The sequence below is a fragment of the Castor canadensis genome, chromosome 1, assembly GCF_047511655.1.
Source record: "Castor canadensis chromosome 1, mCasCan1.hap1v2, whole genome shotgun sequence".
NCBI classification, from domain to species: Eukaryota; Metazoa; Chordata; class Mammalia; order Rodentia; family Castoridae; genus Castor; species Castor canadensis.
The window spans coordinates 24555052-24566429 of NC_133386.1; positions in this window are offsets into that span (position 1 = coordinate 24555052).

Genomic DNA, 11378 nt, shown 5'->3' on the forward strand with positions numbered 1-11378 from the left:
AGTGTCAATTTATATAAAATAATGAGCTAAAGCTCTCTTTTATCCAAGAGTGTTACATTTAAATCCTGACAGTCCCTGCCTCCCACAGGTCACCTACCTAGGTGTGGCCTTAAAGGGACAGACTCACTCCCTGAGTCACAAATGCATCAACCCAATCTTCCGTTTTCCAACCCCCATACCATAAGACAGCTTACAGATTTCCTGGTAGTTATACGATTTTGCAGAATTTAGATCCCTAGGTATGTAGTCCCTGAACAGACACCTTTTTATGCTCCTCCTATTTGGGTCTTAGATAATGTATGGCCACCCCTTTCTCTTAGAAAAACTTGCCTCCAACAGACTCTGCTCCTCTGGCTGACTACCTGCCTTCTCAGGGAACTTCTCAGAGAGCATGCAAACAAGACCCTGCCCCACCCTATAACAATTTCTGTTAAACCAGGGCATCTTGTTCTCCAAAAGGATATTCTACCCTCTCCATTGGGACTTTGATGGACCAGCCCTCATCTGGCCATTCCCATGGCACCCACTACTGTCAAGCTCAATGGGTTCCCCAATTGCGGCACCTCTCAAGAAACAAATTAGAAAAATGGAGAAGGGAAGTGGAGGACTCTTGAAATTGTCTAGGGAAGAACATTTCACAGTGGTTCTCCTGGCCAATGCCCATCCTAATGCCTATGTTTCTTGTTCTCTTATTCTTAAGCTTCCTCCCTTGTATCACACTGCATGTCTGCTCTTGCTAATCCAAAATTTAACCAGTTGTACCTCCAGGGATACCAACCTCTCCAAAACGCCAGGATAGTTGGCTGATACCCACCATGTGGAGGTCGGAGGATTGGCTCGAGACTCTTTATGACCTATGGCTACAAGGGACCTTCATCAACTTCAGGGAAGAGGAAATTTTCACCTTTGGAGCCTGGTTGTACGCCATCATGGGGCTCACCACCCCAACATTGTTTGCCAACTGACCCTCCCTTCCCCTACGCCTCCCCTTGCCAGCTCAAAGAAGCCAGAGCGAACACAACGCCCCCCTTCCTTAACAAAGAAAAAAGGGAGGAATGTTGGCAATAATAGCGCCAATGGGTTTCAGCTCTTACTGCACCCTTAAGCTTCTGTTCTCCTGGGTCACGGTCCTGCCTCCCAGGGTCACAGTCCTGCCTCAAGTCTAGCTTGAATCCTCCTTCTGCCCCAACCTCCAATCAGCATGAACCATAAGATCCTAACCAATCCTATCATGCTGAGTCTTACTGAGGGGTATTTAAGCCCCTGCCCCTCTCTCCCTCTCTCTCTTGGCTCTCTCTGCTCTCTCCCTCTCCCACCCGGCAGTAAAGAATCTCTTGGTCAGATCACTCCTCTCCACGTGGTCATTTTGGGGCCCACATTTCCTTACATTAGTGAGCATAGAATTTATCTGATTAAAATAAACACATAGTGGGGAGGGATGAATAAATATTAAAGAGTAGCTTGGAGCACCTTGTGTCCACTTGTGATTATACTTAGAGATTTCTTTGCATGTAGAGGATTTAAGATCCAGGAGCTTGAGTTCATATTCTTACAGCTCTAGCCATTTCAAATTCCAAGAATTTTAAAAAAGATTTAAATAGCCAATCCCAAGTTGAATATCCACCAGCAAATCAGTCACTGAAGTCATCTAAATGGGGTTCTAATTTGCTATCTATAGCAGAATATGTATAAATATTTACAACATATGTACAAATGCATATGGGACATCCTGCTAAGAGAAAAGTCCTCCATGGGAAAAGTTAAATGTTTGCCCACAATTGAAGTTCAATAATATTCATAAGCATATGTAATAGATTTAGGGAGTGTCTTAGAAGTCAGATTAATGGGATCCTCAAGCCATGTCACCCTAAGTAAAAAACAGATCTCCTAAAATTGGACATTCATCACAGGAAGGATTTGCTTTTAAAGGGCTCAGGGTAAGGCTGGGCTTAAAGCCACATAATTCTTGCCTCAAGTAACTATCAGACTAGGCTGGCAATAAAATGGAAAGAATTCTGTAACAACAAAAAGAGAACACAGCAAAGACTCAAACTTGCCCATATGTCCTTTGTCCTAAATGTCTTTTCATTTCTTCCAGGATGCAAATTCTTGATGTGGTATTATAAATCAGCCTCTCACATGGAATCTGAAACAATAATTCTAACATCATCCAGGTAAACAAACAGAATTTAAGGAAAATCTGAACATATTTAGTAGAGCACTTCAGGTACAGAGTGGAAGTATTGCATTTAAATATAAGCATAGAAAAATGCCTATGTGAGCCAGAAGGAGATGTACTGCTCAACAAGCAGAGGAGAGATAATCCAACAAATAATCTTCTAAAAACATTAGTTTTTGACTGCTAAATTCAATACATTGTAGAACCCATGAAACAAGATACAAGTGATAAAATGATAAGAGTATTAATTGAGGTTAAAACTGACATGTCTGAATAAGCAATAGAAATTCGTAAGAGAAATAAGCATGATAAGAAAGCCTGAAATAGAAAACAACAATGCTCTGAATAGTGAATAAATTTGCTTTTAATAGATTGCTTTCTATTAAGTTCTATGTTCTTAGAGATCACCTCTTAAAACAACCTTTGGAATATTTATAAAAACTATACTCATGATAAGACAAAACATCTTACATGAAAAAAAAACGTGCAGAATGCAGGCCTTGTCCCTACAATAATCTTTGTCCCAAATGCAACAAAGCAGCAAAATAACAGCAATGGCATCAAGAATAACAAAAAAGCTAGCATCTCAGTTTTAATTTTCTATAAAATCTTAGGGTGAGAAGGGAATATCTAAACTAAGTAGTTATGATAACAGTATCATGACATCATATTTCTTATAATTCAAAATACTTTCATAATCAAATGAGAAAAGGTAAAATAAGATTTTTTAATAAAATAAATAAGTTTAATTCAATAAATTCAAGACAAAATTAACACATGAAATATTATCAATTTAAATAATGAATAATGGTAGAAATATCTACTTTGAAAGAGCAATAAAATAGACACACTTGGAAAGTTGAATTAATTTTAAAAAATGTATATACATACTGCTAGAGATAATTACAGGGCCACAAACACAAACCTTCATGAGAAGAAACTGGAAGAACCAATGTCTTGGAGGAAAATCTGAGCTGCAATTGAGGAATTGCTGGAGATGCGTGTAAATAACCTGAATTGGTCCAACTCATCTAGTTTTCTCTTTTCTCTCTCAGTCTCTTTCTTATGGTGATTTCAACAGGTTTAAAAATCTATATTCATTTTTGTATAGGAAATACATCAACTATATTCACCTTCTTAACTTCCTTCTTTTATCCTCCCTCTCTCATATGTAACCTCCCCTTATTGTGACCTGTTTTTCATAATATTGCTTGTATTTGCAGTAGGTCTATATTCCACCTATGAGAAAAAAACATGTGACCTTTGGCTTTCTGAATCTGGCTAACTTCACTTAACATGATCTTCTCCAGTTCCAACTGTTTACCTGCAAATGACAAAATTTCATTCTTCTTTATGGCTAAATGAAATTCCATTGTATATAAATACCACATTTTCTTAATCCATTCATAAGTAGTAGGACATCTTGACTGCCTTTGTAGCTTAACTATAGTGAATAATGCTGCAATAAACATGGGTGTGCAGGTGCCTTTGTTGTAACCTAACTTACATTCCTTTGGGTATATCCCTAGAAGTTGTATTGCTGGATCATGTGGTTATATTCAGCAAGAGCACAATAGATATTCTTCTCAAGCTTACATGAAATATTCACCAAGAAACATTCCATTACAGGCCATAAAACATAATTTCACAAATTCTAAAACAACAAAAACAATCGTACATTGTTTGCTTTCAAACCAAAATGGATGTGAACTAGAAATGAAGATAGAAAAAGAGTTGGAAAATCCCAAAATACTTGAAGTTAAGCAAAACACTTACAAATAGTAGTATTTCTAGTACTGTTTTGAACTAGAGGAAAATGAAAACACAACTTCTCCAAACTGATGGGATGCAGCCAGAGCAGTGCTAACATGGAAATTTATAGTATTGAATACATATATTAGAAAAGAAAAAAATCTAAAATCAATAATCTACATCACCATCTTAGAAAACTAGAAAAAGGAGAGAAAATTAAACCCAAAATAAATGGAAGAAAAGAAAAAATAAAGTTATAGGAACAATCAATGAAATTGAAAATAGAAAATTAGTGGAGAAAATCAACTAAACAAAAGCCAGCTCTTTGAAAATATCAGTAAAACTGAAAAGCTTTTAAACTCTATCCAGGCCAACCAAAAGGAAAAAAAAAAGGTGTAGATGCAAATTATTAATAGAAGAACTGAAAGAGAGAACATCACTACAGAAGCCATGCTCACTAAAAGGATAATAAAGAAACACCATGACCAACTCCATGCCACAATTTTGATAAACTAGATGTAGTAGACTGATTTCTTATAAAATGCAAGCTGCCAGAAATCACACAAAGTAAAATAGACAGTTTGAATAAGCCTGTATCTATTTTTTAAAATAGAATCAATAATTAATAATCTTTCAAAATAGAAAGCACTAACCTCAAGTGGGCTCTCCAGTAACTTCTACCAAACTTTTAAGGCAAAAATGGTATTAGTTACTAACACTCTGTTTGGAGGAAAGAGCAGAGGGAATATTTCCTTATTTATTCTATTGGGCCAAGATTACCCTAATCTTGCCAAATCAGAAAAGGCATTACAAGAAAACTACAGATCAATGTCTCTGATGAACATAGAAAGAAAAATTCTCAGCAATATATTAGCAAATCCAACAATTCATATAAAGAATTACACATCACAGTCCAACCAAGTAGATGTTATCCAGCTATGCAAGGTTGTTTTGACACTCAAAATTAATTAATATAATATGTTATATCAATAGAAAAATACACAATCATTTCAATAATTGATGAAAAAGCATTCAACGAAATGCAATACCTACCTTCAATTAAAGTTCTTAATGAACTAGGAATAGAAGGGAAATTCCTCAAGTTAATAATTTTCACAGAACTTACAGCTAACATCATAACTAACGATGAGAAACTCAAAGTTTTCCAAGTGAGACCAGGTACAAGGCAAGGATATCCCCTCTCATCACGCCTCCTATCACATTCAACTGTTCTTGATCTTACAATAAGGTAACAAAAAAGAAATCAAATGTATACAGAATGTGAAGGAAAAAATAAAATTGTCTTTTTTCTCAGATAACATTATCATGTGTGTAGAAAAGCTGACACAAAGTAAGAAAAATACTCATGGGTTTAATAAGCAACTGTTGCAGCCACCCTTGTTGTCTTATAGCCAAGAAGGTTAATATTAAAAAGTTAATATGAAAAAGTCAATTTTTTTTCCTATATATCAGCAAGAAAAAAGTGGGACTTGAAATCAAAAACAAAATACCATTTACATCAACACCTCCCAAAATGACAGTATTACTCTAACAAATCTTGTTCAAGATCTATAAGATTCTTATCTTATACATGAGCAAACCAAAAAGAACTAAATAAAAGGAGAGACATTCCATGTTCATAAATGTGGAGATTCGGTATTGTCAAGATGACAGTTCTTCCCTACTTGATCTATATATTTGAAAATATATAATTCATCAAGTTATTTTGTGGATGTCAACAAATTCTAAAGTTTATACAGAGAGTCGAAAGACAGAGTAGCCAGCATAATATTGAAAGGGAAAAATAAAGTTGGAGAGCTGACACTACCCTACACCAAGTCTTGCTATAAAGCTACCATAATCAAGAAAATGTGAGCCAGGTTTGAGGCCAGTCTGAGCAAAAAGTTTGTGAGACGCTAACTCAACAAATAAGCCAAACTTGGTGATACATACCTGTGATCCTCACTTCACAGGCAGCAGTAGGTAGGAGAGCAATAGTTTGAGGCCAGTCTCTTGTAAAAACATGAGTTCCTACTTGAAAAACAACTAAATCAAAAAAAGATCTGAAGGCATGACTCAAGTGGTAGAGGACCTGCTTTGCCAGTACATGGCCCTGAGCTGAGGGAGAAAGGAAGGAAGGAAGGAAGAGAGGGAGGGAGGGAGGGAGGAAAGAAGAAAAGAGACAGAAAGAGAATATAGTTTGTTGGCAAACAAACAGAACTATGGGACAACATGGGCACCCCAGAAATAGACCCACATAAATAACAGGAAAAACTGAACATCCACACAGGCAAAAAAAAAGAATTAGACAAAGATTTTAAACACTTCACAAATTAATTCAATATGGATCATACACTTAAATGTAAAATGCAAAACTATAAAACTGGAAAATAGCATAGAAGAAAACCTATATGACCTTAAGTATGGTGATAACATTTTAGATAAGACACTAAAGATGTGATTCATGAAATAAATCATTGATGAGTTAGACTTCATTAAAATTAAAAACTTTTAATCAAGTGAATGAGAAGATAAGCCAGAAGTTCAAAGAACATATTTGCAAGACTATTATCCAGAGTATACAAAGAACTCTTAAAACTCAACCATGAGAGGACAAACAACCCAATTAAAAAGGGGAACAAAGATCCTAACAGATACTTCACCAGAGGAGAAACACCATTGGTGAATAAGCACATGAGAAATGCTCCACATCACACTTTATCAGTGAAATACAAATTTCAACAAGAATGATGTACCACTACACACATGTTAAGATGACTAAAATCAAGAATACTAACCACACCGAATGCTGGTGAAGGAACTCTCAGTCTCTGTTGTTGAGAATTTAAAATGGTACTTTAGAAGACAATTTGGAGGTGTCTTGAAAAACGAAACATAGTCTTACTCTCCAATCCATTGATCACATTCCTTACTGTTTACTCCAAGGAACAGAAAAATTATGCCCACATAAAAACTGTAGATGTTTGAAGTAACTTTGTTTATAACTGAACATTCTTGAATTAACTTTATGGAACCAGGCTTACTCAGACTAAATTCATGAAAAAGACAAGGCAAAGAGGAAGGAAGGAGGAAAAGATCAAATGAAGGGAGACAAGGAAGGATGAAGGAAGAAAAGCCACAATCTCCAGGATGAAGACAGAATAAACTTAAGTAAAATTAGCAAATTCAGTCCAGTGATATACCAAAGAACACATTATCATTTACTTGTTTAAATACAGGTATATGTTTCTTTTAATACTAAATAATCTACTCATTTAATTAGAAATTGCAATCAAAGAATATGAAATCTAGAGATGAAGTTGATAGAAGCTGAAAAGATATTCAGCTACTAAGAAGCAGATTGGGAGGATTGCAATTTGAGACCAGAATGAGAAAAACGATAACAAGACCTGGCCTACTTAGCCAGGCACAATGGCTTACAACTGTGATCCCAGGTATGTTGGAGGGCAGCAAACACTGGAGAACTTAACTGAAAAATAATTAAAGAAAAAAAAAGGGGGTGTGGCTCAAGTAATAGATGCCTGCCTGGCAAAAAGAAGGTCCAGAGTTCAAAATCTGGGAACCACCAAAAAAGAAGGAGAAGAAAATTCACCAATTTTATGTTATGTTACTTTTAAGTCACTGAAATACCAACATAAACAACTTAAGGGAATGATTTATTTATTTTGGCTTGCAGCTTCAAAGGGTTCGGTCCATGGGTTTTTGGCCCCATGCACTAGGGCATATCATCATGGCAGTAAGAATGAGTGGGGGAGCAGAGAGAAATGAGGGAGCGATAGATACTGGGCACCAGGAATAACCTTCAAAGGCATGCGCCCAGTGACCCACTTCCTCCAAGTAGACCCCACCTTCTTAAGTTTCCATCACCTCCTCAAATAGTGCCACTGTCTGGGGACCAAGTATTGAACTCAAGAGACTGCGGGGGACATTTTATTAACATAACACGTGTTTTAAATGATTATTACTGATGTAGTAGAAGTTATTTTATACACATGTGCACATTTACATATACACAGCAATAAGAAAAATATGCAATAGCCTATTAGAGAATTTTGAGCCAAATTTCATAAAAGAACTCAGGATTACATAGAGAAGGGAGCCATAAGGAAATTTATTAGAGCCTTATGTGCCTACTGTCACCTAAGTTGAAATATACATTTAATTTATAAGGACATAAATGCAAAGTCTATCTGGAAGAAAAATAATAGTGGCTGGCCAATGATTTTTTTTAAAAAAAGATTTAAAAGAAAAATTTAATGAATAGGGCCCTTGCTCCATGAAATTTTCCATAAGGCTTCACTAATTTTTAAATGAGTCAGCATAAAAATGCAAAGATCAGTAGAAAACTTAAAAATTCCTTCAAAGGGACCCAAGCATAGTAAAAAATTCAGAACATAAACACCATAGAATTTTAAGATAATAACTAAATATTAGGATATTTAACACATTCTTTATATAATTAAGAAAAATCTTTAGTTCCCATTGTACAGGGGATGTACCCATACATCAGTATTTAGATGGATTTAACATACCTATTTAAGAACTTACACAATAAAGAAAGAAGACAATTTACCTTATTTTGGAGTCCGGAAAACTTTTCTACATGTAGAGGAAGAATCTTTTAAGAAAACCTTAGCGATATTTATATGCACAAAAATTTAACCCCTCTGTATGTCAACTGACAAAGCATTACAAACAAAATTTAAAGTTTAAATTGAAAAGCAAAAGAAAAGCCAGAATATCTGTATGAGATAAACAAAGCTGAATATTACTCTAGAAAAAATTGATATGACTCAGAAAAACATGGGGTGGGGGGGAACAGAATTTTCACATAAGAAGAAAGACAAGAACTAGTAAGCATGTGAAATCATGTTTGAATACATGAATAAAGAAAGCAATAAAAATGTAAGCAATGAAGAGCAATGCAAACTACAGAAGTAACTCATAAATTACAATACCACCAGTGAGCAATGTTACAGTGAACTAAAAATATATACACTGCTAGTGAGTGTGAATTGATACGGGAGTTAGGAAAGAGATTTAATAAATAATGAGAGATAATATTACTGAACAATTACACTTCCAGAGATGGATCCTTTCAAAATCATCTAAAATATATTTTAAAAATTATGTACTAAATATTTATTACATTATTATATAAAATACCAAAAAGAAACAAGAAAAAATTTTAATATGCTTCAAAAGTGGATTAGTTAAATAAGGATGAGGCCCTATAGCAATATCATGCAATCTTTTAAAATTATATTTTATAATAAAATATACCCAAGCTTATTTTCCTGGAAAAGTTGTCTTTTCAAATTATACCCCAAAGATTCTAGAAGAGCAAAACAGAATCCTGATAAAACAATACCCCAGTTCTGTGGCTCCTGCCAGAACTCACTCGACCTTCTTTCATGGTCTGTAGATTTTCCATGTTTTAAAACAACTGCTTTAGAACAGTGTATAAAAGGAAAACGTTTATAGATTAAATGCTAAATAAAAAGCAGATTGTAAAACAATACAATTTGAGTATATAAATATATATATGTAAATGTATATATATATATATATATATATATATATATATATATATATATATTTAAAATATCCCTTAAAGAGGGCTAGGCATACACACTGGCAATCCCAGTTACTTGGGAGGCAGAGATAGTAGGATCATGGTTCAAAGTCAGCCAAGGCAAAACTGTTAGCTAGACCACTCTTAAAAAATAAGCCATGGTGGTAGTACTGCATACCTATCATACAAGCTTGATGAAAGGTGGAGACAGAAGGGAGACTTTATGTGAAAACAAACTAATGCAAAAAGGGCTGGGGCCATGGCTCAAATGGTAGAGCATTTGCCTACTAAGTGTGAGGCCCTGAGTTTAAACTCCAGTACCCCAAAAAAAATTCCCTAATACATGAATGATTATACTGTTTCACATTGTTTTTGCCCGTGTTTCTCTATTTATCCAATATGTGAGAGAAGACTGTATTGCAATTTAGTAGGAAAAAATTACAAACTCTTCTGCATAAACCATAAATGTTGATTTAGAGATTTGGGATATAAGAAGGGCAAATCTGCATTAAATCATTACATGCTTGGTGATCTTTATTTGAATCTTGTGGCAGCACTGTATTCTAATTAGCAAAAGAATTTTCTTCTGACAAAAGTATAAAACCAAACAAATATATACCTAAATATACATATATATACATGTATGTGTGTATGTATATATATATATATACTCATATATATAAATATTCTTCCACTGTAAGCTAGAAGGCTGCTTTTTGATTTCTTATATAATTGAAGGAATGATCACATAATTTTTTGACTATTCTCTGCTCTGTTATCTCTCCAATCCTATTTGAAAAACCCTATTATAATAGTTATCTCTGACTTTATTCCAAGATCTTCCATGCAAAACTTTTCACTTGTATCGAAAGAGTTTGAATAATCCAGACTGAATCACAACAAATGAAGTAAAAATAAATTATGCATAATATTCCAGGAAAAAATTCCAGTCACACTCTTACTACAGAATCATCTCAGTTCCCTACCTTTGCCCCCAGCTCTCATCTTTGTAATTATCTCAGAGAGAATTTTCATCTTTTGTTTGTTTGCGTTTGCTTATTTCTTTTAATTTTCTTTTTTTTGTAGTACTGGGGTTTGAACTCAGGGCCTCATGCTTGCTAGGCAAGTACTTTGCCACTTGAGCCATAAACCCAGCTCTGCTTATTTCTTTTGAGACAAGGTCTTGCTATGTAACTCAGGCTGGTCTTAATATGCTTGATCCTTCTACCTCAGCCTCCTGAGTGCTGAGATGATAGGCATGTACCATCATGCCCAGCTCCACCTTCTAACTTCTACCCCATGACTCTACTCACCAATTAGGAAACACTAACTTTGCCCATAGGGGCTGTCCTGCTCTAACATACCACTCAGTTGTCAAGCGGGATCTTGCTTGGAGTCTGAGATACTCATAGGAAACACAACTTCAGTTTAAATTCACACTCAAAGTTCTGTTGTCCCACAAAATAGTCTAGGATGAAAGTAAGGCTAATTTGAGTATCACCCAACCAGTGTGATTTTCAGACTTATACTTTTATACTTCTATCTAATCACAGTTCTTAGAGGACACATACACACACCCTATGCTTTCCAAGGACAAACTAAACTCTGAATATGAAAGCAATGTAAATGAACTTATAAGAAGATAATCTTCTATTTCCTTTACAGTTTGAAAAGCTACTTGCTTCATAAAGAGTGAGTGTATCATTTCTATGCTATATATTTCACATTTTTCCCTTCAGATCAACTAAGCAGAATAGGGTACCACTTATAGGTAGCTATCAGCAACAGCCTCTGCATCCAAATAAAACTGTAAAGCTTTATAGCCTGAAGCTATAAAGGCTTTGAATTTTT